The following is a 23,553-nucleotide window of genomic DNA, read 5'->3' on the forward strand; positions in this document are numbered from 1 at the left end:
ACATAGTAAATCCAAATACCTCCTTATGCAAAATTTCAAGCCCATACACAAAAAAAGTAAGATCCTCCGCCCTACAAAAAAAAAGACCCCGCCACAAAAAGTACAAGCCCCCCATAAATATCTAGTCAATCCGTACTTCTTATTGCCCTCCTGTCCCAGGTGTTTGTCACAATTTTATCTCAATGGGGGTATCCAGGTGTTACAAAATAGTGACACAGCAAATGAGTATGACAAAGTATCTGCCAGACACAAGACTTTTACTATATTATATAAATATAATTACCAGCAGATCTACAATGCCATTATTCATGGTGAGTTGAAGGATACACTATTTTATAAAAAGATATTTATGCCATGCAACACATGATGCATCATTACTGATTTACAGGAATGAATAAGTGAAATTGGATTTTTATTAGATTTTTGTTCACATTTTGGGGATTGGTTGAATTCCCGGATGCTCTCCATCTTTCTGTGAAAAATTTAAATCAGTGGCCTTCATTATTAATTCATACTCCTTTATTCATGTAGTAATTTTTTTAATCTGACACGTTCTTTGAAGTGCAGTATACAAGACAAGATGATAGGCAAGGTGGAGACAAATTTCAAAAGCTTTATTCAAGTAAAGTTTATGATGAGTTTTTATTTCAAATTTTGAAGGAAAAAAAATCACTAATTATCTCGCCTGTTTTTTTTTAATGGCAGTTAGAAAATTTAAACATTCCAATTGTTGACACCTGTGAGACAGAAAAACACAGATATAGAGAGGCAGACAGGCAGTATTTTTCCGCATCCTAATTTGATTTTAAAAAAGCATAAAAAGTAAGTTAGCTTACCGAAGCAAACAAAGCCTGTTTTAAAAAAAAAACCAGTATGGGGTGAAGGCAAACGGTTTGAAGGTGACTGGGCTGCTGGTGCCTCACCGTGCCTTCAGTGGAGCATCTGGGAATGATGGAGTAGTGGATGGAAGGTTAACAAAACTCAGGTGATAATTAGAGCTTTCAAAATTCACCTTGTCTTTAATTTGGAATAAAAACTCAAATTTAGATGAGGAAAGACATTGTATGTGCCTCTGTGCCTGACAGCTGTTAATAATTAAAATGTTTACATTTTCTAACTGTCAACACAAGTGATGAAGATTTTTTGCTTTGAAATTTAACTTTAAAAAAACAAACTCATTATAATGAGGAAAGACTCCGTCAGCTTAACGTGCTTTAAGAAATGTATAGAATATAAAACAAAAGCTACAATAGGTGTATAAGTAGTTTCTCTTTCTCGTTCTACCTCCGACCTCAGTCTTGCACTTGCAGTTTAAAAACAAACAAGATAACTCTCTGTTTAGAAAAATGCATGGTGTTTCAGCCCTGTTCAGAAATATCATGTTCAAGCCTAGACCTTTGGGAATGACTGAGGCGACCAAGAAAAACCTTCAATGGAGACATTAAAAGACATGAAAGACAATACAGTAGATAAATGTAACAATGTTGTGCAATATGCAATTTTTTAAAAAACCTTTACAGTGGACATTAGAAATTACAGTTACTGAGGGGAAAAAAAAGTATGAAAACTGTTCAGAAATCATTTGTAGGAAAAGATAATGGCCTAGAACTTTGAGCCGCCAAAATCGGGCCACAGTGGGTGCAGGGCTCCATCTCTGTGCCTAAATGGATAGGCCTGTAATGTCAGGCCTCAGGCCTCATTATCAGCGAGCTGTGGACACCTAATGGACGTCCCCAGGCAGCTCGCTGGAGAAGAGGACTTGAAAATCAAGCCACTGTGACACCAGCAGTGGCCCTCAGATAAGTCGTTAAAGGCAACCGGGAAGGAAGCTTGACCTGGAATGGGGGGGCGATTGGGAGGGAGGGTAGCGGTGTTGGGGATCGGTAAGCGTGGGCAGTAGTTGGTGGTGATTGTGGGGCAGGGAATGGGTGTCGACGATTGGATGGGGATCGAGGCCGTGATGGGGGAAGGAGCAATGGCCACCAGCGGCCCGTTTGGCTATAAACTGGGGTAGGGAGGAGAACTCCTGCTCCAAATTGAAGTGAGTACATTTTAAACACTTACCTTGCTGGTTGCGGCCTGCTGCAGTCCTTTTAAGGATCGTCTGTTAGGCTGCATTTAGACCTGGTTTTCCTGAATGCACCTGGCCCGCTCCGGCTGTGTTCAGGGCAACCCAATATTGTAGAGGGGACCTCAAACAGGTGTTAAACTCTTTATTTGAATATGCAAAGGACCTAACACCTCCTCCCAGTGCCGGCCCTGGACGCATTTTTTTTGCATACACAAATATTGCAGACTGTGCACTTGCAGCTTCTAATGAGGGTGCGTTTCCTGCTCACCATATTGGAAGCTGAGGAGGACGTTTAGCACTTGAGAAACAGACACTGCATGGTCTAATTTCTAGGCCACTGTATCGTCACTTGGTGGTCAGATTGTGCACTTACAGGGTGACAGGTTTACGTAGGCGGGTTCTATTTTAAATGTGGACATTGGAATTTATAATAAAGTCTGACACAAAAGTATGACAACAAAAAGTGATAAGAACAAAGGTTTTATAGATAGGAAGTGCACACAGAGGTAAGATTTTTTAAAAATAAGATAGATAAGTAAACGCCAGTAAAAATCGCGAAATCTCAGATTGTATGTATTACACTACTTAAATATATATACCTGGACTTATTACAATCAAGCTAAAATATTTAAAATAGAATAGGGTACATTGGAATAAATAGAGGGGACAGAGACAAAGCTGAAGTAAAGTTGTTCATATATAATAATATTGCTGTAATAAATGTATTCCTGATATCTCAATAACATTACTTCTAAAATACAGCCCCTCTGAATTCAGTCACTTAATTCACACAATCTGATACAATATTTTTAGCTCTAAATTCCCACATGACTGTATATTTTACTTTTCTCAATTTAAATTATTGGATAATTCAGTTTTTATTGGAGCAAACAAGGATTTATAATTATCTAGAGTACACTGCATTAGATAATATATCTCAGCATTCAAATGAGAGTTGATTTTTTTTCAATGAACCCAGTAAGCACAAAATACCTTGGCGATGTTGGCAATATAAGGCTCAATTAAAGCAAGTTGAATTCTTCTTTGGGGTCTTCACATGGTCTAGTAAGTTGGGAATCTAGTGCAATGTTTAGTTTTGTGTATTTTAAATTGAGCCAGAAAAGAATCTTCCCGTTAAGCTTGTCCAGACATAAGCTTAGGAATTCCTTTCATTCCATCGTGACAGGCTAGATGAGATTGACCACCAATGATTCAGGCAGTAGTTCTTCTTGTAGATTAAACAGACTGATTATCTTTTATACGGTACATCACGTTCCTTGTCTATGCAATAATTTTTTTCTGGATGACCAGAAGAGAGAAAAATGTATGTCTAGCCAGTATCTAAATTATATTATATGTGTATAAAAAACCTTCTATTCCTGTTCTTCTCACTTAGAATATCTCTTTGCAAGTTGCTATCTTTTATCTGTTTCACAATAAACCTGTTAACTTCTATCTATACAACAGACAGAGTGAACAAGGGAAAAAATGTAGTGACTGTCTACATAAATGCAGTAGCAATGATGGTCTGAGAGTCAACTTGCAGTAACTACGTCCAATGCAGGTAGAAATTTGCGAATGATATTCTGATTAGTTATGTACCTTGCATACTATGGTTGGATGTTTCTTCACCAGCTTTATGCTGAAAAAATTAATAATTGAACTCACAACAACTTGCATTTATATAAGGCTTTTAATGTAGAAAATGTCCCAAATACCTTTACAGCGGGGGAGAGAAAAAATAAATGAACAGACATTGAGCCATGGAGAGTTAGGAAAGGTGACCAAAGAATTAGCTGAAAAGGCTTTTAAGGATGGAGTGAGACGTGGAGGAGATTAGCGAGGGACTTAGAGAATAGGGCCAAAGTGGCTAAAGTCCTTGTCACGAATGAGAATGCAAAAGGAGCAGGTTTCTCAAGAGACCACAGTTGGAGAACCAAATATCGTTGGAGGGGATTCAAGGATCTGGTCGCTGGCTGGCTGACTGACCCTTGCAACAATGGCCGAGTTCGTTACTACAGTGCGACATTAAGATCCCTTCCAGCCCTGGCACAAACATCAAACTCCCTCAGTCACAAAAAAACCCACATCTCAAACATCTTTAATATCTTAAATTGCATACATTTCTGAAAAAAGGAAGCCTTTTGAATTTTTTTTCTGCTGCTCACACCTCTTTGTTGTGGTTTGTAAATTTTTTCCGTGGTTGTTGTGTAGCATGGTTGTCACGGTGTACTCAATGCATTGTTCCACAGGAGAAGGCTGAGAACCATAACTCCCACAATGCATCTCTCTTAGACACAGAATTTGCCCATAGGAGCTGAAAATTCCTCGACCAGTTCAAGGCTGCTTGTTTACCAAGTTGTCATGTGATATAGGTTGTTGCGAAGCTGGATATTATAGTTCCACAGGAGCAAGGTAAAAATAACTCCCGAAACGCAGCTCTCTTTGAAATATCAATCGTCGCATTTCACTCTGACGGAATTCTGTAAGGCTTGTCCAGGCGTCAGTGGCAGGCCTCACAAATTGGCGTTTCTGTAGCCTGGGGCGTTTTTTGCTTCAAGTTACCCCAGAAGGTCCAAAAATTTTGCTGTGCGTTTATGGAAAGTTCAGACAATTATGAAATTTGAGTGCGAGGTAGTGGAAACATGTGGTTCCTGAACAGGCTCTGCCAGGGATTTGGCACCAGACTGGTAAGGAATTAAGAGCAAAATACTGCGGATGCTGGAAATCTGAAATAAGAACAGAAAATGCTGGAAATACTCAACAGGTCAGGCAGCATCTGTGGAGAGAGGAACAGAGTTAACATTTCAGGTTGATGACCTTTCGCCAGAACTGGAAGAAGTTAGAGATTTAACAGTTTATAAGCAAGTACAGAGTCCGGGAAAACTCTCACCTCTCTGTCCTCGGCCTCCTACACTGTTCCAATGAAGCTCAACGGAAGCTCGAGGAACAGCACCTCATCTGTCGATTAGGCACTTTACAACCTTCTGAACTCAACATTGATTTTCAACAACTCCAGATCATAAACACTGCTCCTATTTTTTCAGACATCAGGTGCTGGTAATGCTTTTGCTATTGCCATTGACAGCTGCCCTAGACCCATCGTTTGTTTCTTTTACTTGTTCCATTACCACCCTCCTTGCCTTGCATCTTCATCCCTTTTGTCATTTATTGAGTCGTGCCCTCCACCCTGTCACAGACCTTCCATATTGTTGTTTCGTCCACCCCTCCCCCCCTTTTCCCTGGCTCTGTACTTGCTTATAAACTGTTAAATCTCTAACTTCTTCCAGTTCTGACGAAAGGTCTCATTGACCTGAAACGTTAACGCTATTTCTCTCTCCACAGATGCTGCCTGACCTTCTGTGTCTTTCCAGCATTTTCTGTTTTTATTTTGGTAAAAGATTAAACTTCTTTCTGTGGATTGTTTTGCTGTAAATAATGCCTTTAGAATTTTTTTACTTAGAATTTACAGCACAGAAACAGGCCATTTGGCCCAACTGGTCTGTGCCGGTGTTTATGTTCCACGAGAGCCTCCTCCCTCCCTACTTCATCTAACCCTATCTGCATATCCTTCTATTCTTTTCTCCCTCATGTACTTATCTAGCTTCCCCTTAAAGGCATCTATGCTATTCGCCTCAACTACTCCATGTGGTAGTAAGTTCCACATTCTAACCACTCTCAGTGTAAAGAAGTTTCTCCTGAATTCTTTATTGGATTTATTAGTGACTATCTTATATTTATGGCCCGTGTGTCTACGCTATCAAATCCTTTCATAATTTTAAAGACCTCTATTTTCTAGAGAAATGAGTCCCAGCCTATTCAGTCTTTCCTGATAGATATAACCTCTCAGTTCTGGTATCATCCTTGTAAATCTTTTTTGCACCTTCTTCAGTGGCTCTATATTCTTTTTGACTGAAGACAGCAAAATTAGTGAGTCTCAGACATCTCAAATTAATAATCTTCAAACATAAATGGAGGAGGTATTTTTAACAGGAAGTAGTTCACTTAGACTCTCCTTCCCCTTCAAATAAAATGTTTTAAAAGTATATGACATTGGTTCCATCACACTGATTGTATTAAATTAATGCTACAGACATGTTCCCTCAACATCCTTTAATATTGGATCAAAATCCACATTTTTGAAAGCTCTGACCAAAGCTATTTGATTTTTAAAAATTACCTTTTGCCAGGACAAATCTTGTAACTTGAAGTTTTTTGTACACTTTTTTTTACATTTGTGTAATCGAAAGCCAGAATTGATTGAAGAATCAATTTTAGCGGGCTCCCCAGTGGCTCTGTTGGTTAAGAATATTACAAAGCCGTAAGAAGACGACTCTATGTTTGATCCTTGATCTCTGCTGAGTTTGTTGACTTCAAAGTATCATGGTAGGTACAGCACAGGAGGAGGTCATTTGGCCCATTATGCCTGTGCCGACTCTTTGAAAGAGCTATCCAATTAGTCACATTCCCCTGCTCTTTCCCCGTAGCCCTGTATTTTTTTTCCCTTCAAGTATTTATCCAATTCCCTTTTGAAAGTTACTATCGAATCTGCATCCACCACCTTTTCAGGTATTACATTCCAGATCATTACAACTTTGCATAAAAAAAATGTCGCCTCTGGCTCTTTTGCCGATCATCTTAAATCTGTGTCCTCTGGTTACTGACCTTTCTGCCACTGGAAACGGTTTCTCCTTATTTATTCTATCAAAACCATTCATGATCTTGAACACCTCTATCAAATCTCCCCTTAACTTTCTCTGTTCTAAGGCGAACAGCCCCAGCTTCTTCTTCAGTTTCTCCACACAACTGAAGTCCCTCATCCCTGGTACCATTCTTGTAAATCTTGTCTGCACCCTCTCTAAGGCCTTGACATCCTTCCTAAAGTGTGGTGCCTAGAATTGAACACAATACTCCAGTTGAGGCCTAACCAGTGTTTTATAAAGGTTTGGCATAAATGGTGTGCCAATGGTGGGCCAATTGTTTGTAGTCCCTCAGGGCTAGGGAAGGGAAAATTGCAGAGGTCTGATTGCTTTCTAGCACGCCTGCTGGCACTGCACATGTGTGGACATTGGGTGAAGACAGGGTTTGGGTTAGCTGTGATGTCCTCCCAGATCGAATAGCCTGCTAGACTCATTTTTGAGGCTCGATCCTGATTAATTGCCACTTGGGTGAGGTGCTGGAGCCGCCTGGCTTGCATGGAACTGTACCTCAGCAAGGAGTCAACACGTTCAGTAGAGGGGAAGAAAACTGAAGGAGGAAAAATATTAATTATTAATTAGAACAAAAAAGAAGAACTTCAACCCTTAATCAGTGATTTAAAGTCTGGTTCCAATAAAACAAATAGTTTGAGGATGGTTAATTATACTACACTGCTGACATTGCTGCCTTGATGATGAAGGATCAGGCTACTGGATCCTGCCTGATAGTAGGCTGGGGTGCTTTGACTGAAAAGTGCAAGTGCTGTAGGCTGGAATTTCCAGACACTAGTGACTGCCAATTTTGGAATGTGCTGCTGACGTCAGTAGTTACTCCAGGGAATGTTTTGCATTCCAGTTCCTGGCAATGGTCAGGTGGCTTACAGCAAACAAGGGGGAAAAAAAATCCCATTTCCAGTTTTTTTTAAATAGCAGCCAAGTGGAGGCAGCTGTATTGCTATTATTTGTTAACGGTAAACATATGTTACTAATGTGGTTGATTATTTTTATGGCTATTGTCATATTTTCTAAAACTACGTTCATGGATCATATGTTTGTTGTAAATATGGGTTAAAAGTTGGTATAGCTCGCTGTGTTTGTTCTATAGAACATGCTTTATTGTATCAAAGCCAACAGAATTCATCAACTCATCAATGAGAGTGCTTTGTGGAGCGTACACTTCCAGTAAAAGGGGATTGAGTGGGTGCAATCCCATTAGAAAACATCCCATTAGAACATTTTCTTTCTTTTACTGATCTCAATCTTTAGTTTAACTTTTTTTACGTAAGAATTATTAAGTACTATTTATAATACTTTTTGATATAAATGTTAATAATTTAACTAACAACAGATGTGACTTTTATCGTGCTGAATTTAAATTTAGTAATTTCAGTCCATTCATCTTTTAATCAGACTTTGTGCAACATAATTTACAGAACCAATCATAACCATGACTTTAAAAAAGCAATTTTGATGTCTTGTAAAGTTTAGGAGATGCTGAGCCAAAGCTTGAATTTTAAACTAGTGTGTTTTCAATGTGCCATAATCACAGTCTTATAATTCTATTTGAGTGGCCAAAATCAATTATGCAAATTTGCAGTTGTGGTTAAAGTTTGCAATTTATGGCAAATTAATTTTAGCAACCTATCTTTTTGAAAGAAAGTATTTGAAAATGGAACCAAAGTAAACTCAGTTCTTTCTTAACCTTATACTTAATACATGGTATTTTAATGCGGTAAGTTGGCTTGAAAAATAAAGGCTACATTCTGTTGGCTGCAGCCTGAATTCTGATTTTCCTTCCATTTATCAATGTTTTCTAAAATATCTGCTGCAGTTGAGTTGGAATAATATTTTTTGAACTTATTCCCATATCCCTTTGCCTTAGATTTTGCTGCTGCGGGCAGGTGGGCAGCTTTCTCTAAAGATGTTCACCAATGCCTCCTTTGACAAAAGCAGATCCAAGGTACTGTTCAGACAGAACATCTCTGTCCAGGTTTCCTTTTCTCCTGCAGAGAGACATTGCAGCCTATAACCAATATCTCCCTGACTAGCATGGCTCAGGTTAAGAACTGAGCAGAGTGGAAATGAAACCTGCAATCTTCTCGTGAATATGCAGCACTACTATTTTCACTGAGGAAGACATGGCTCGTTAAAGACAGCCACCCAGGAATTTGTAAACAGGAAGTCATGCCTGACAAATTTATAGAAGAAATAAGAGAGTATATTGATAAAGGAAATACCATGGATGTTGTGAAAAGGCATTTGATAGAGGGCTGCATAAGATGTTTATTGATAAAATTAAAGCATATAGTATTAAAAAGAAAGTGGCATTATGGATAAGCAGTTGTTTAAACAGAAGACAAAGAGTAGTGAATGAATGTTTTTCAAACTAGAGGAATGTAAACACTGGAGTCCCCCAGGGGCCAGTATTGGGATCATTGTTCTTCTCAGTATATATGTATGGATTGGGTTTAAGCATTGGGCACAAATCACAATTTGCACATAAATGAGGAATATGGTTGGCTTTGAAGAGGACTGTAAGCAACTTCAGGAGGACATAGATAAGATAATAGATTGGGCAGATAGGTGGAATTTAACACTGAGAAATGTGAGGTGATACAATTTGGCAGGAAGAATAGGGAGAAGAAATGTTCACTAAATTGTAAAACTTTAAAAGGAGGGGAGGAGCAAAGAGACAAATCTTTAAAAGTGGGAGGACTAATTGATAAAGCTGTAAAACAAAAACAGACAGGCTCTAGGTTTTATAAATGGGAGCAAACAGTATAAAAGCAAAGAGGTAATGCTGAACCAATTCAAATCATTGGTTAGGCCACAGTTAGAATATTGTGTCTAGTCTTGGATGTCCTACTTTCGAAAACATGTCCTGGCTATGGAGAGGATACAGAAGAGATTCACTAAAATGATTCAAGGGTTGATGGGCTTTAGTTATGAGGAGAGACTAGAGAAACAGGGGCTTGTTTCACTAGAACAGAATATGCTATGAGGGCATCTGATTGAGGTGTTCAAAATTATGAAGGGTTTTGCTAAAGTAACTAGAGAAAAAGTATTTCCATTGGTTAATGTGTTGGTAAGTACAGCAACTTGCATTTATATAGTGCTTTTAATGTAGAAATGTATCTTAAAGTGCTTCACAGAGGCATAATCAAAAAAATGGATACTAAGCAAAAGGAGATATTAGGAGGGGTGACCAAAAACTTGGTCAAAGCGATGGCTTTCAAGGAGGGTCTTAAAGGAGAAGAGGAAGGTGGAGAGATAGAGGGGTTTAGGGATAGAATTCTAGAATGTTCGGCCGAGGCTGCTGAATGCACAGCTGCCAATGGTTGGGCAAAGAGTGGGGGCGGGGGGGGGGGGCGCGTGGGGGGTTGTGGATGCATTAGAGGCCGAAGTAGGAGGAAAGGGGAGTTCTAAGGGATGGAGTAATAGTGCTGAAGTAGGTTACAGAGGGAGGGACAATGTCATGGAAGGATTTGAAAATGAGGATGAAAATTTTACTTTTAAATTTGAGGTGTTGGGAGACCAGGAACCAGCTTGAGTAAGCGAGGAGTGGGGCGATGGGCGGGCAGGACTTGATGCAAGAAAGGACAAGAGAGTTTTGGCAGAGCTGAGGTTTACAGAAAGTGGAGGATTGGAGGCCATCCAGGAGAGCCGGGAGGTGACTAAAGCATGGATGAGGGTTTCAGTGGTAGATGGCCTGAGGTAGGGAAGGAGGTGTGTGATGTTGCAGAGCTGAAAGTGGACAGCCTTTGTGATGGGGAGGATATGGGGTTGGAAGCTGAGCTCACGTTCGAATAGGACACCAAGATTGTGAACCGTCTGGTTCAGATTTAAGGGACATAAATTTAAGATCATCATCAAAAGAACAAAAGAAGAGATTAGGAGAACAGAGGTTTGTTAGGACGTGTAGGCCTGATTTTCCTCTGAATTACTGCCCATTTTGGGGTGGCTTAGGGGCGATTATCAGAAGAAAATGCCTAAGTCCTTGAGGGTTACTACCTCAAATCTATCTCAAAAAATTGCACTTGCATTCTCCTTCCATAAAACTGCCATTTCACTTTAAGGCCCGCCGTAAACCCGTTCTGCCATACTTAAATGGTGTCAAGGGGGTGTGGCTAACCTCTTTGTCCCATTCCTCTCCATTTCCACCCCAAGCCCACCCCAAATAATTACTGCCATTTTATCAATTGTAGTAAGAGCTGCTGCAAGGTATTCCTGGGGTGGATACCACATTTAAGAGACCATATTGCAGATGAGACCAAGATTGGTGGCATTGTGGACAGTGAAGAAGTTTATCTAGGATTGCAACGGGATCTTGATAAATTGGGCCAGTGGGCCGATGAATGGCAGATGGAGTTTAATTTAGATAAATGTGAGGTGATGCATTTTGATAGATCGAATCGGGCCAGGACCTACTCCGTTAATGGTAGGGCGTTGGGGAGAGTTATAGAACAAAGAGATCTAGGAGTACAGGTTCATAGCTCCTTGAAAGTGGAGTCACAGGTGGATAGGGTGGTGAAGAAGGCATTCAGCATGCTTGGTTTCATTGGTCAGAACATTGAATGCAGGAGTTGGAATGTCTTGTTGAAGTTGTACAGGGCATTGGTGAGGCCACACTTGGAGTACTGTGTACAGTTCTGGTCACCCTATTATAGAAAGGATATCATTAAACTAGAAAGAGTGCAGAAAAGATTTACTAGGATGCTACCGGGACTTGATGGTTTGACTTATAGGGAGAGGTTAGACAGACTGGGACTTTTTTCCCTGGAGAGTAGGAGGTTTAGGGGTGATCTTATAGAAGTCTACAAAATAATGAGGGACATAGATAAGGTAGATAGTCAAAATCTTTTCCCAAAGGTAGGGGAGTCTATAATGAGGGGCATAGATTTAAAGTGAGAGGGGAGAGATACAAAAGGGTCCAGAGGGGCAATTTTTTCACTCAAAGGGTGGTGAGTGTCTGGAACGAGCTGCCAGAGGCAGTAGTAGAGGCGGGTACAATTTTGTCTTTTAAAAAGCATTTGGACAGTTACATGGGTAAGATGGGTATAGAGGGACATGGGCCAAGTGCAGGAAATTGGGACTAGCTTAGTGGAATAAACTGGGCGACATGGACAAGTTGGGCCGAAGGGCCTGTTTCCATGTTGTAACTTCTATGATTCTATGATATTGTATACTGCTGCTGAAGGTTGGTGTTTCTTTGCATGCAGAACAATCTTTTTACTACATTGGCGGTTGTCAGGACTTTTGATGCTACTTTTACTCAGACCTTCTCGATGTGAATAACTATATTTTGGTGTTATGAAGAGAAGGAGGAAGGTGAATACTTAGATGAGGCTAGGTTGGAGGCAGTTGAGTCGTGCACTACCAAAGGTATCTCTTCCCTACATGCTGACAGTCACTCACCAGGGCCTAAGACCCAAGAAGATCTTACTTGTGCACAATCCTCATGCTGTGAGGTTGCCTAAGAAGCAGAGGAAGTGGAATAGGAGAGTCACTTGCTATAGCAAGGAGAAAACAACTGATCGCTCAGAACTTTCAGTAGATAAAGTCACTCCACACCTGCCTGCCTTCCCCTAACATACTCGCAAATGCCCTCACTCTCCAAGTCTTCTACCAAGGTCCTTCATAAGACAGGTGTCTACATTTCGCCCGCCAACATCCAACTCCCGAAAGCTGAAAGCTTATACAGAAATGAACCACATGATTCTTATGATCAGCTATCTTTATTTGAAGCAACAACATTCACCAGGAAATGCCAACTAAATATATTCTTCCTTCCGACAACTACTTCTTAACATTATGATTACCTTTTGTACCAACTGGCAAATTTACTCAAGTTCCTGATCATCTACTCATGCGAAGTGCCCCCTGAGTGGCATGAGATTGAGTGGTGAACGGCTGGGATGGTTCACTTGGAGCTTTAGGAACCTGAGATCACTCTGGTCTCAAGGTAGCTGCTGTCCGAAAGGGACAAGCTTCCAGCAGCCTGGCACTTGCAGTTGCAAGGGATACTGGGCCCATTTCTGAGTTCCTTCAGTCAAAGGCATTGGTGGAGGCCTTAAGGAAGCGGACACATTGCCAGTCTCTGGTGAGACAGCCCACTCCTTGCAACTTACCTGCGCTGGGCACAGGCTCAGATGTGCTACTATTCATTGGTATCACAGACCTAATAGTCCCACTGAGGTCTTGGAAGCCCCATGAAAGTGTTCTGTCCAAAGCATCTATTCCACTCCTAGGTCCTCGTTCTTACTAGTGCTTAATGACTCACCTAGTTACTAGTGCTTAATGACTCACTTAGTTACAACCCTTCTAACTGCCTAATTCCTTGAGAGCGAGTGTTTATGTGGTCGTGTTTGTCTAGGTAGGATGTCAGGATGGAGCTAGTGAGAACCATGGCAACCACCAGAGTGGCTGCCCTCTTCCTCCAAGATACATGTTATAATATGAAAGACGAGAAGAGATTGTTTTGCTGTGAAAAGAGTGATATTTGCCCTTTAAGAAATAGCGGGTGACTAAGGGCCTTTCAGTACTTCAACAACACACAAGAATCAGAAACTATGCTGAGCCTTGGCAAGTCTTAACCAACTTTCTCTTGCCAGCTTGCCTCCAACCTCACCCTCTGCTACAGGCTCTTGTATCCATCTGCCTATCAAATCTAATGCCTCATCCTGTAGATTCGGGGTTTTCCGTGATAGTGGTCCTCCCTTGGTTGTCCTTCAATGGCGCTGGCTATATGCCCGTTTTTCCTTCAGAGGTCGAGAAAGCTTTACAGGCCTGTGAGTGTCATGGAGACTTGCCCCATATGAGGCCAGGCATGCTATGATCATGAGAGGTGAAGCTGCATTGGCCCTTTAAAGGATGTGTCCTTGAAGACTAGCAGAAGCCATTGTGGCAGGCAAAGTGAATTGAGAGAGTGGTTTTGAGCACATTACAACGGTGACTACACTTCAAAAGTACTTAATTGGTTCTAAGGCACTTTGGGATGTTTTGTGGTCGTGAAAGACGCTATATAAATGCAAGTTCTTTTTCGTTCTGTAAAGAAGGTGCTTGAGTGTTTGATATGAGGGGTAAGGAAGTGAGTGAAGCTGCCTGAGTGGTAGAGGATGTAGATTGGAATCAGAGCCTTGATACCGTAGCCACCCTTGTGAGGTCATTGAACCTCTTTTTGCATTATGGTAATTGTAAACAATTTTACAACACCAAGTTATAGTCCAGCAATTTTATTTGAAATTCACAAGCTTTCGGAGGCTTCCTTCTTCCTCAGGTGAACGTTGTTGGAAATAAAATCCTCAAATTTCTGAGGGCCCTTCCAGCTGCTGACACCCCCAGGACTGCTGCTTTTGCCTGCCTTCTTGCTGAGAAGTGATGTTATGCTTCAACTGGCTGCAACCGTTTAAAGGCTGCACCAAAACTTGTGTTTCTTTCGCTCGCAGTGGTAGTAAGCCAATGATGGAAGTTTTTCAGTCCTCCAAACTGTTCTGCATGACTAATGAGAGTTCTGCAGGAAATTGCAGTGGGTTAGCAGTGGTTTCACATTGGCATGTGTTAGAACCACCCTGCCACTAACAGGAGGAAAATTCAGGCCTTATGTCTTACCGGAAACGATGGTGGAAGCAAAATCGAAAATTGCTTTTAAAAGGGAAGTGGTAAATATTTCAAGAAGAAAAATTGAACGGTATGGGTAAAGGGCAGAGGAGTGGGACTAAGTCAATAGTGATGGGCCAAGTGGTATGTGCTGTAAAATTCCATGATTCTATGCGACTTGTTCTGTTGGAAGTTTCAGTTTTACAAATATTTTTCTATGGGATGGTTGTAAGAGACACGAATTGGATAGCTTTTGTAATAGTTATTCACTCATGGATGACTAAATTAAATACTTATTTAGAACATTTCTTCTGGTTAGTGGCTTATGAGGATGACCTGGATTCAGCAGCACATACATAAAGTATCACAAAAATTGCTATATCAATTGCATATACCACACAGTGATTTTTGGGCCATATTCCTCAAAAGATACATAACACAACTGTTTCATAAAGACCCAGTACATCCTCAAGAAAGGGGGATGGGCTGGCACATGAGAAGACGGAGAATTGACAGTAGAAGGTGAAGAGAGGAGTGAGGAGTTAGAAGTGATTTATTTTTTAATACAGGTTATACCACTAGTTCCTATTGAGGTAGATACTATGACAAAATTTAAAAGGAAGTTGGTTAGGTATTTGCAAAAAGAAGAATATAGAAGGATAAGGGAAAAGGGCAGGAAAGTGAAATGAGAGTAGACAGTCCCACTTTAAGAGTTGTACCGGTACAGATGTGATGGACTAACTGGTCTCCTTCTGTGCTGCAATTTCTATGCTTCTTTAAATGATCTTTTCTCCTTGAAACAAATGATACTACCCTAGGTACCATGCCAAAATATCTAATTTATAGGCATGATTCTGTAAATACTGGTTACCTGTTACAAACTTTCTCCGTTAAAATTTCAATCAACATAAACTGTTTTCGTTTCTCACCATAGTAGGTACAGCACAGGAGGAGGTCCTTCGGCCCATCGTGTCTGTGCCAGCTTTTTGAAAGAGCTATCCAGTTAGTCCCATTCCCCATCTCTTTTCCCATAGCCCTGTACATTTTTTCCCTTCAAGTATTTATCTGATTCCCTTTTGAAAGTTACTATTGAATCTGCTTCCACCAACCTTTCAGGCAGTGCATTCCAGATCATTACAACTCGCTGTGTTAAAAAAAAATGTTCCCTCATGTTGCCTCTGGCTCTTTTACCGACCACCTTAAATCTGTGTCCTCTGGTTACCGAGCCATAGAATCACAGAATGGTTACAGCACAGAAGGAGGCCATTTGGCCCGTCGAGCCCGTGAATCCGCCTCTACCACTCTTTCAGGCAGTGCATTCCAGAGCATAACCACTCGCTGCGTAAAAATGTTTTTCTTCATGTCGCCTTTGGTTCTTTTGCCAATTACCTTAAATCTGTGTCCTCTGGTTACTGATCTGTCTGCCACTGGAAACGGTTTCTCCTTATTTACTCTATCAAAACCGTTCATGATCTTGAACACCTCTATCAAATCTCCCCTTAACCTTCTCTGTTCTATTGTAAACAATTTTACAACACCAAGTTATAGTCCAGCAATTTTATTTTAAATTCACAAGCTTTCGGAGGCTTCCTCCTTCCTCAGGTGAATGTTGTGGAATGTTCACCTGAGGAAGGAGGAAGCCTCTGAAAGCTTGTGAATTTAAAATAAAATTGCTGGACTATAACTTGGTGTTGTAAAATTGTTTACAATTATCAACCCCAGTCCATCACCGGCATCTCCACTTCTCTGTTCTAAGGAGAACAACCTCAGCTTCTCCATTCTCTCCACATAACTGAAGTCCCTCATCCTTGGTACCATTCCAGTGAATCTCTTCTGCACCCTCTCTAAGGACTTGACATCCTTCCTAAAGTGTGGTGCCCAGAATTGAATGCAGTACTCCAACTGAGGCCTAACCATTGTTTTATAAAGGTTTAGCATAACTTCCTTGCTTTATACTCTGTGCCTCTATTAATAAAGCCCAGGATCCCCATATGCTTTTTTTTTAATAGCCGCCTCAACTTGTCCTGCCACCTTCAAAGATTTGTGTATGTGTGACCCCAGGTATCTCTGTTCCTGTTCCTTTAAAATTGTACCATTTAGTTCATATTGCCTCTCCTCATTCTTCTTACCAAAATGCATCACCTCACACTTCTCTGCGTTAAATTTCATCTGCCATGCATCTGCCCGTTTCACCAATCTGTCTGTGTCCTCCTGAAGTCTGTTACTATCCTCCACATTGTTTACTACATTTCCAAGTTTCGTGTCATCTGCAAACTTTGAAATTATACCCTGTATATCCAAGTCCAGATCATTAATATATATCAAAAAGAACAGTGGTCCTAATACTGACCCCTGGGGAACACCACTGTATACTTCCCACCAGTCTGAAAAACAACCGTTCACCACTACTCTCTGCTTTCTGCCCCTAACCAATTTTGTATCCACGCTGCCATTGTCCCTTTAATCCCATGGGCTTTAATTTTGCTAACAAATCTATAATGTGGTACATTATCAAATGCCTTTTGAAAGTCCATATACACAACTTCAACTGCGCTACCCTCATCAACCCACTCCGCTACGTCATTAAAAAACTCAATTAAGTTAGTCAAACATGATTTTCCTTTAACAAATCTCTGCTGACTTTCATTTATTAGCCCATACTTTTCCAAGTATTATTGTCTCTAAAGTTACCCCACCACCAATGTTTGGTTGACTGGCCTGTAATTGCCGGGTTTATCCCTCTCCCCTTTTTTGAACAGGGGTGTAACATTTGCATCCTCCAGTCCTCCGGCACGGTCCCCATATCTAAGGAGTATTTCTGTCGGCTTTACCAGTTGTGAATAATGGAAGCATCACTGTCTAACTTTCCAATGCAAGGTGGTGCACCATGCTAAAATATACTATGGGTAACAGTTAAAGAGTCAATATAATGTGCTAGATTTTACAATATTAAGTGAACAATGATCTAAAATGGGTGGTATATCATTCGGGTATATTGGAGAGATCATGAAATAGTTTGTGGCACATGGCAAGTTCCTGAACTTGGATAGATATGTTTTTGTAAACAAAGTGCCAATTGTGAGTTTGTAATATAATGCTAATTGAATTAAAAACATTAGTCCAAAATGGCAGGCATGGTTCCTCAATTGAAGTCTTTTTGCAGTTTAAAGGTGGGTCTTTAACTGAGTAATGATGTATCTACTGTAGTATATTTGGTAATGTGGGTAGCAAGGACACAATGTTTAATGATTAATTTGATATCTGGGTGCTCAAAGACCACTGGCAGTGTTGAGTTTGTAAGAGCAAGTTTAGCAGATACGATGTAATAGCTGTGGCTAATGCAAAACTAGAGTAATAGTGGGTGTGTTTAATTTTATAGTTTACTGTGTGATTTAACCCCGATAAAAACTTAATTTGACAAGAGCTGCTAGAGTTTGATCAACATCATGTGCCAGTTAGAACTTCTGTTTAATGGGAAGATTGTTTGAGTAAATTAGAATCATGGCGTTTGAGATCAACATTCTTCTGATCGAGCGGTGAAAACAAAAGAGTTATGAAAACCTGTTTTGAACTCATTGATTTACTGGTAGTATAATCTGAAGACTTTGGGGTACATTTGTCAGGCTCCAGTCCTCGTGCAGAGCCTGCTCAAAAGGAGCATGGGTCACATGATCAGCCTTATAGCGCTAACTTCCAACTGAGCGTTGCACCAGGAGTGCAGCGTCACAATATTTACCTTTATATCTTCAGTAGGTGATACCACATGCAGCTTTGAATTTGTGCTTTTTCCAAAGTTTGCAACAATTTGTGCAAGCATAATATATTTTCTTGAGAACACTAAGTTAACAAATAACTCCATTAAAGGAGGTAATTTTCCCCCCATAAGGACATTGGTTTTGCTGATGGTATTAGCAACATCAGTTTGGCAGACATTGGCTGGGAGTTTCCACTCATGCACTTGCTAGCTTGTGATTTTCTGCCCGTCCACTTTAATGGCAAGTGCAGAAACGGAAAACACTGGCGATTGTGTTGCCACTTCCATTTTTTTTTAGCATTAGGGTTCCAAATAGCCTTCATGTTGATTTTTTTTCACTTCATACTGACAAGCTAAATTTATCTTAGCAAGGTAGTGCTCCAAATTACTATCAGCATTAGCAGCAAGGTTAATATAAATACAGATATTAAAATTATCCCCATTGCTCCTTACGTTGGTGTACCAGCCTCCTGCTGCAGCTAAATGATTATCTTGTTTTAAGTTATATTTCATTGCCTTGGATAGTATTACATAGTGTTACATAGCATCTACAGCACAGAAACAGGCCATTTGGCCCAACTGGTCCATGCTGGTGTTTATACTCCACACGATCCTTCACCCTCTCTCTTCATTTAACCCTATCTGCATATCCTTCCATATTTTTCCCCCTTGTGTGGCTTATCTAACTTTTCCTTAAATGCACCTATGCTATTTGCCTCAACTACTCCTTATGGTAGCGAGTTCCACATTCTTACCACTCTTTGGGTAAAGAAGTTTCTCCTGAATTCCCTATTGGTTTTATTTAGTAATGTGTTTTCTTGCTATATTGGCCACAGATGGATTATTTGCAGATTCACTGAATTGACCAAAGTTCTCTGTTTATTTTGCTACTTCATTCAAATTAGTAAAAGACCACCAAAGTTTTAAATGGGCCATTATTTTCAAAAAAGAATAGCAAACGTTTTTTGTTTAGAAATGCATGACAGGCTTAAAATGCATCAAGGGTACGGTAGCATAGTGGTTATGTTACTGGACGAGTAATCTGGAGTCATGAGTTCAAAGCCTGCCACGGCAGCTGTGGAATTTAAATTCAATTAATTAATTAAAATCTGGAATTAAAATACCAGTATCAATAATGGTGGTCATGAAACTACCGGATTGTCGTAAAAACCCATCTGGTTCACTAATGTCCATTAGGGAAGGAAACCTGCTGTCCTTACCCGGTCTGGTCTATATGTGACTCCAGACCCACAGCAATGTGGTTGATTCTTAATTGCCCTCTGAAATGACCTAGCAAGCCACTCAGTTGTAAAATCTCGCTAAAAAAAGTCATAAGAAGAATAAAACCGGACAGACCACTAGGCACCGGACACGACAAAGGCAAACCAAGCCCAGTCGACCCTGCAAAGTCCTCCTCACAAACATCTGGGGACTTGTGCCAAAATTGGGAGAGCTGTCCCACAGACTAGTCAAGCAACGGCCTGACATAGCCATACTCACAGAATCATACCTTTCAGCCAACGTCCCACACTCTTCCATCACCATCCCTGGGTATGTCCTATCCCACCGGCAAGACAGATCCACCAGAGGTGATGGTACAGTGATACACAGTCAGGAGGAAGTGGCCCTGCGAGTCCTCAACATTGACTCTGGACCCCATGAAATCTCATGGCATCAGGTCAAACATGGGCAAGGAAACTTCCCGCCCTCTCTCAGCTGATGAATCAGACCTCCTCTGTGTTGAACACCACTTGGAGGAAGTACTGAGGGTAGCAAGGGCACAGAATGTATTCTGGGTGGGGGACTTCAACGTCCATCACCAAGAGCAGCTCGGTAGCACCGAGCTGGCTGAGTCCTGAAGGACATAGCTGCCAGACTGAGCCTGTGGCAGGTGGTGAGCGAACTAACACGAGGGAAAAACTTACTTGACCTCGTCCTCACCAATCTATCCATCGCAAATGCATCTGTCCATGACTGTATTAGTAGGAGTGACCACCGCAAGTGGAGACGAAGTCCCGTCTTCACGCTGAGGACCCCACCCAACGTATTGTGTGGCACTGCCACCGTGCAAAATGGGATAGATTCAGAACAGATCTAGCAGCTCAAAACTGGGCATCCATGAGGCGCTGTGGGCCATCAGCAGCAGCAGAATTGTATTCCAGCACAATCTGTAACCTCATGGCCCGGCATATTCCTCACTCTACCGTTACCAACAAGCCAGGGGATCAACCCTGGTTCAATGAGGAGTGCAGAAGAGCAAGCCAGGAGCAGCACCAGGCATACCTAAAAATGAGGTGCCAACCTGGTGAAGCTACAACTCAGGACTACATGCATGCTAAACAGCGGAAGCAACATGCTATAGACAGAGCGAAACGACTCCGTAACCAATGGATCAGATCAAAGCTCTGCAGTCCTGCCACATCCAGTCGTGAATGGTGGTGGACAATTAAACAACCAACGGGAGGAGGAGGCTCTGCAAACATCCCCATCCTCAACGATGGCGGAGTCCAGCACGTGAGTGCAAAAGACAAGGTTGAAGCGTTTGCAACCATCTTCAGCCAGAAGTGCCGAGTGGATGATCCATTTGGCCTCCTCCCAATATCCCCACCATTACAGAAGCCTGTCTTCAGCCAATTCGATTCACTCCACGTGATATCAAGAAATGGCTGAATGCACTGGATACAGAAAAGGCAATGGGCCCCGACAACATCCCAGCTGTAGTGCTGAAGACTTGTGCTCCAGAACTAGCTGCACCTCCAGCCAAGCTGTTCCAGTACAGCTACAACACTGGCATCTACCCGACAATGTGGAAAATTGCCCAGGTATGTCCTGTCCATAAAAAGCAGGACAAATCCAATCCGGCCAATTACTGCCCCATCAGTCTACTCTCAATCATCAGCAAAGTGATGGAAGGTGTCATCGACAGTGCTATCAAGAGGCACTTACTGACCAATCACCTGCTCACCGATGCTCAGTTTGGGTTCCTCCAGGACCACTCTGCTCCAGACCTCATTACAGCCTTGGTCCAAACATGGACAAAAGAGCTGAATTTCAGAGATGAGGTGAGAGTGACTGCCCTTGACATCAAGGCAGCATTTGACCGAGTGTGGCACCAAGGAGCCTGAGTAAAATTGAAGTCAATGGGAATCGGGGAAAACTCTCCAGTGGCTGGAGTCATACCTAACACAAAGGAAGTTGGGAGTGGTTGTTGGAGACCAATCATCTCAGCCCCAGGACATTGCTGCAGGAGTTCTTCAGGGCAGTGTCCTAGGCCCAACCATCTTCAGCTGCTTCATCAATGACCTTCCCTCCATCATAAGGTCAGAAATGGGGATGTTCGCTGATGACTGCACAGTGTTCAGTTCCATTCGCAACCCCTCAAATAATGAAGCAGTCCGAGCCTGCATGCAGCAAGACCTGGACAACATCCAGGCTTGGGCTGATAAGTGGCAAATAACAGTCGCGCCAGGCAATGACCATCTCCAACAAGACAGAGTCTAACCACCTCCCCCTTGACATTCAACAGCATTACCATCGCCGAATCCCCCACCATCAACATCCCGGGGGTTACCAATGACCAGAAACTTAACTGGACCAGCCATATAAATACTGTGGCTACAAGACCAGGTCAGAGGCTGGGTATTCTGCGGCGAGTGACTCACCTCCTGACTCCCCAAAGCCTTTCCACCATCTACAAGGCACAAGTCAGGAGTGTGATGGAATACTCTCCACTTGCTTGGATGGGTGCAGCTCCAACAACACTCGAGAAGCTCGACACCACCCATGACAAAGCAGCCCGCTTGATTGGCACCCCATCCACCACCCTAAACATTCACTTCCTTCACCACCAGCGCACCGTGGCTGCAGTGTGTACCATCCACAGGATGCACTGCAGCAACTCGCCAAGGCTTCTTCGACAGCACCTCCCAAACCGGCGACCTCTACCACCTAGAAGGACAAGGGCAGCAGGTACATGGGAACAACACCACCTGCACATTCCCTTCCAAGTTACACACCATCCCGACTTAGAAATATATTGCCGTTCCTTCATCGTCGCTGGGTCAAAATCCTGGAACTCCCTTCCTAACAGCCCTGTGGGAGAACCTTCACCACACGGACTGCAGCAGTTCAAGAAGGCGGCTCACCACCACTTTCTCAAGGGCAATTAGGGATGGGCAATAAATGCTGGCCTCGCCAGCGACGCCCACATCCCATGAACGAATAAAGAAAAGTCACTTATACGTGGAGTCAAAATGGTGTGCATCGTCTGGCTTTTTCTTTCCCCACAATGAAAGGTTTGCCTAACTTTTTTTTGTGTCAGCCAGTGCCGCTTTAAGTACAGCTTGTCAAAACTGGACTATGTTTTCTTGGTTTTCAGTTGAATTAATGGATTCCACCATGATTTTGTGTCATAAAACAATTGACTAAAGCTGAGGACTGAGAAAGTTAATCAAGTCACTTTCTGACATAGAAACAAAGAAAATAGGAGCAAGAATAGGCCATTCGGCCCTTCGGGCCTGCTCCGCCATTCAAAATGATCATGACTGATCGTCTAACTCAGTTCCCGCTTTTTCCCCACATCCTTTGATCCCTTCAGCATTGAGCAATATATCTATCTCCTTCTTGAATACATCTAATGACTTGGCCTCCACTGCCTTCTGTGGTAGAGAATTCCACAGGTTCACCACCCTCTGAGGGAAGAAATTTCTCCTCATCTCGGTTCTAAATGGCACACCCCGTATCCTGGTTTTGGACTCCACAGCCATCGGGAACATCCTCCCTGCATCTCGTCTGTCTAGTCCTGTTAGAATTTTATATGTTTCGATGAGATCACTTCTCATTCTTCTAAACTCTAGTGAATATCTGCTTAATCGATCCAATCAATCCTCATACGTCAGTCCTGCCATCCTAGGAATCAGTCTGGTAAACCTTCATTGCACTCCCTCCATGGCAAGGACATCCTTCCTCAGATAAGGAGACCAAAACTGCACACAATACTCCAGATGTGGTCTCACCAAGGCTCTGTACAACTGCAATAAGACATCTCTGCTCCTGTACTCAAATCGTCTTGCAATGAAGGCCAACATACTATTTGCCTTCCTAACTGCTTGCTGCACCTGAATGCTCGCTTTCAGCGACTGGTGTACAAGGACACCCCAGGTCTTGTTGTACCTCCCCTTTTCCCAGTCTATCACCATTCTGATGATAATCTGCCTTTCTGTTTTTACAACCAAAGTGGATAACCTCACATTTATACACGTTATACTGCATCTGCCATGTTCTTGCCCACTCACCCAACTTGTCTAAATCACATTGGAGCCTCTTTACATCTTCCTCACAGCTCACTTTCCACCCCAGCTTTGTGTCGTCTACAAACTTGAAAATGTTACATTTAGTTCCCTCATCCAAATCATTGATATATATTGTGAATAGCT

The 23,553-nt window shown here is 41.9% G+C and overlaps 1 protein-coding gene and 1 long non-coding RNA gene across 5 annotated transcripts in view; one reads left to right on the plus strand and one right to left on the minus strand.

Annotated features, from left to right (window-relative positions):
• spidr (scaffold protein involved in DNA repair) overlaps window positions 1-23,553 on the plus strand; it is a 316,427-nt gene that overhangs the window by 121,008 nt on the left and 171,866 nt on the right. The gene's annotated exons all lie outside the window — the stretch shown is intronic.
• Window positions 3,550-23,553, minus strand: part of LOC137314755 (uncharacterized) — a 65,359-nt gene continuing 45,355 nt past the window's right edge. The window contains exons 3-4 of one of the 2 annotated variants that reach the window (XR_010961243.1): window positions 6,252-6,366; window positions 3,550-4,800 (exon numbers count right to left, since the gene is read on the minus strand). This is a non-coding gene — a long non-coding RNA (uncharacterized lncRNA). Of the gene's footprint in view, window positions 4,851-6,251; window positions 6,367-23,553 lie in introns of both variants that reach the window. The other variant, XR_010961242.1, reaches the window with a different exon arrangement.

The sequence above is a fragment of the Heptranchias perlo genome, chromosome 3 (assembly GCF_035084215.1).
Source record: "Heptranchias perlo isolate sHepPer1 chromosome 3, sHepPer1.hap1, whole genome shotgun sequence".
Taxonomy (NCBI): Eukaryota; Metazoa; Chordata; class Chondrichthyes; order Hexanchiformes; family Hexanchidae; genus Heptranchias; species Heptranchias perlo.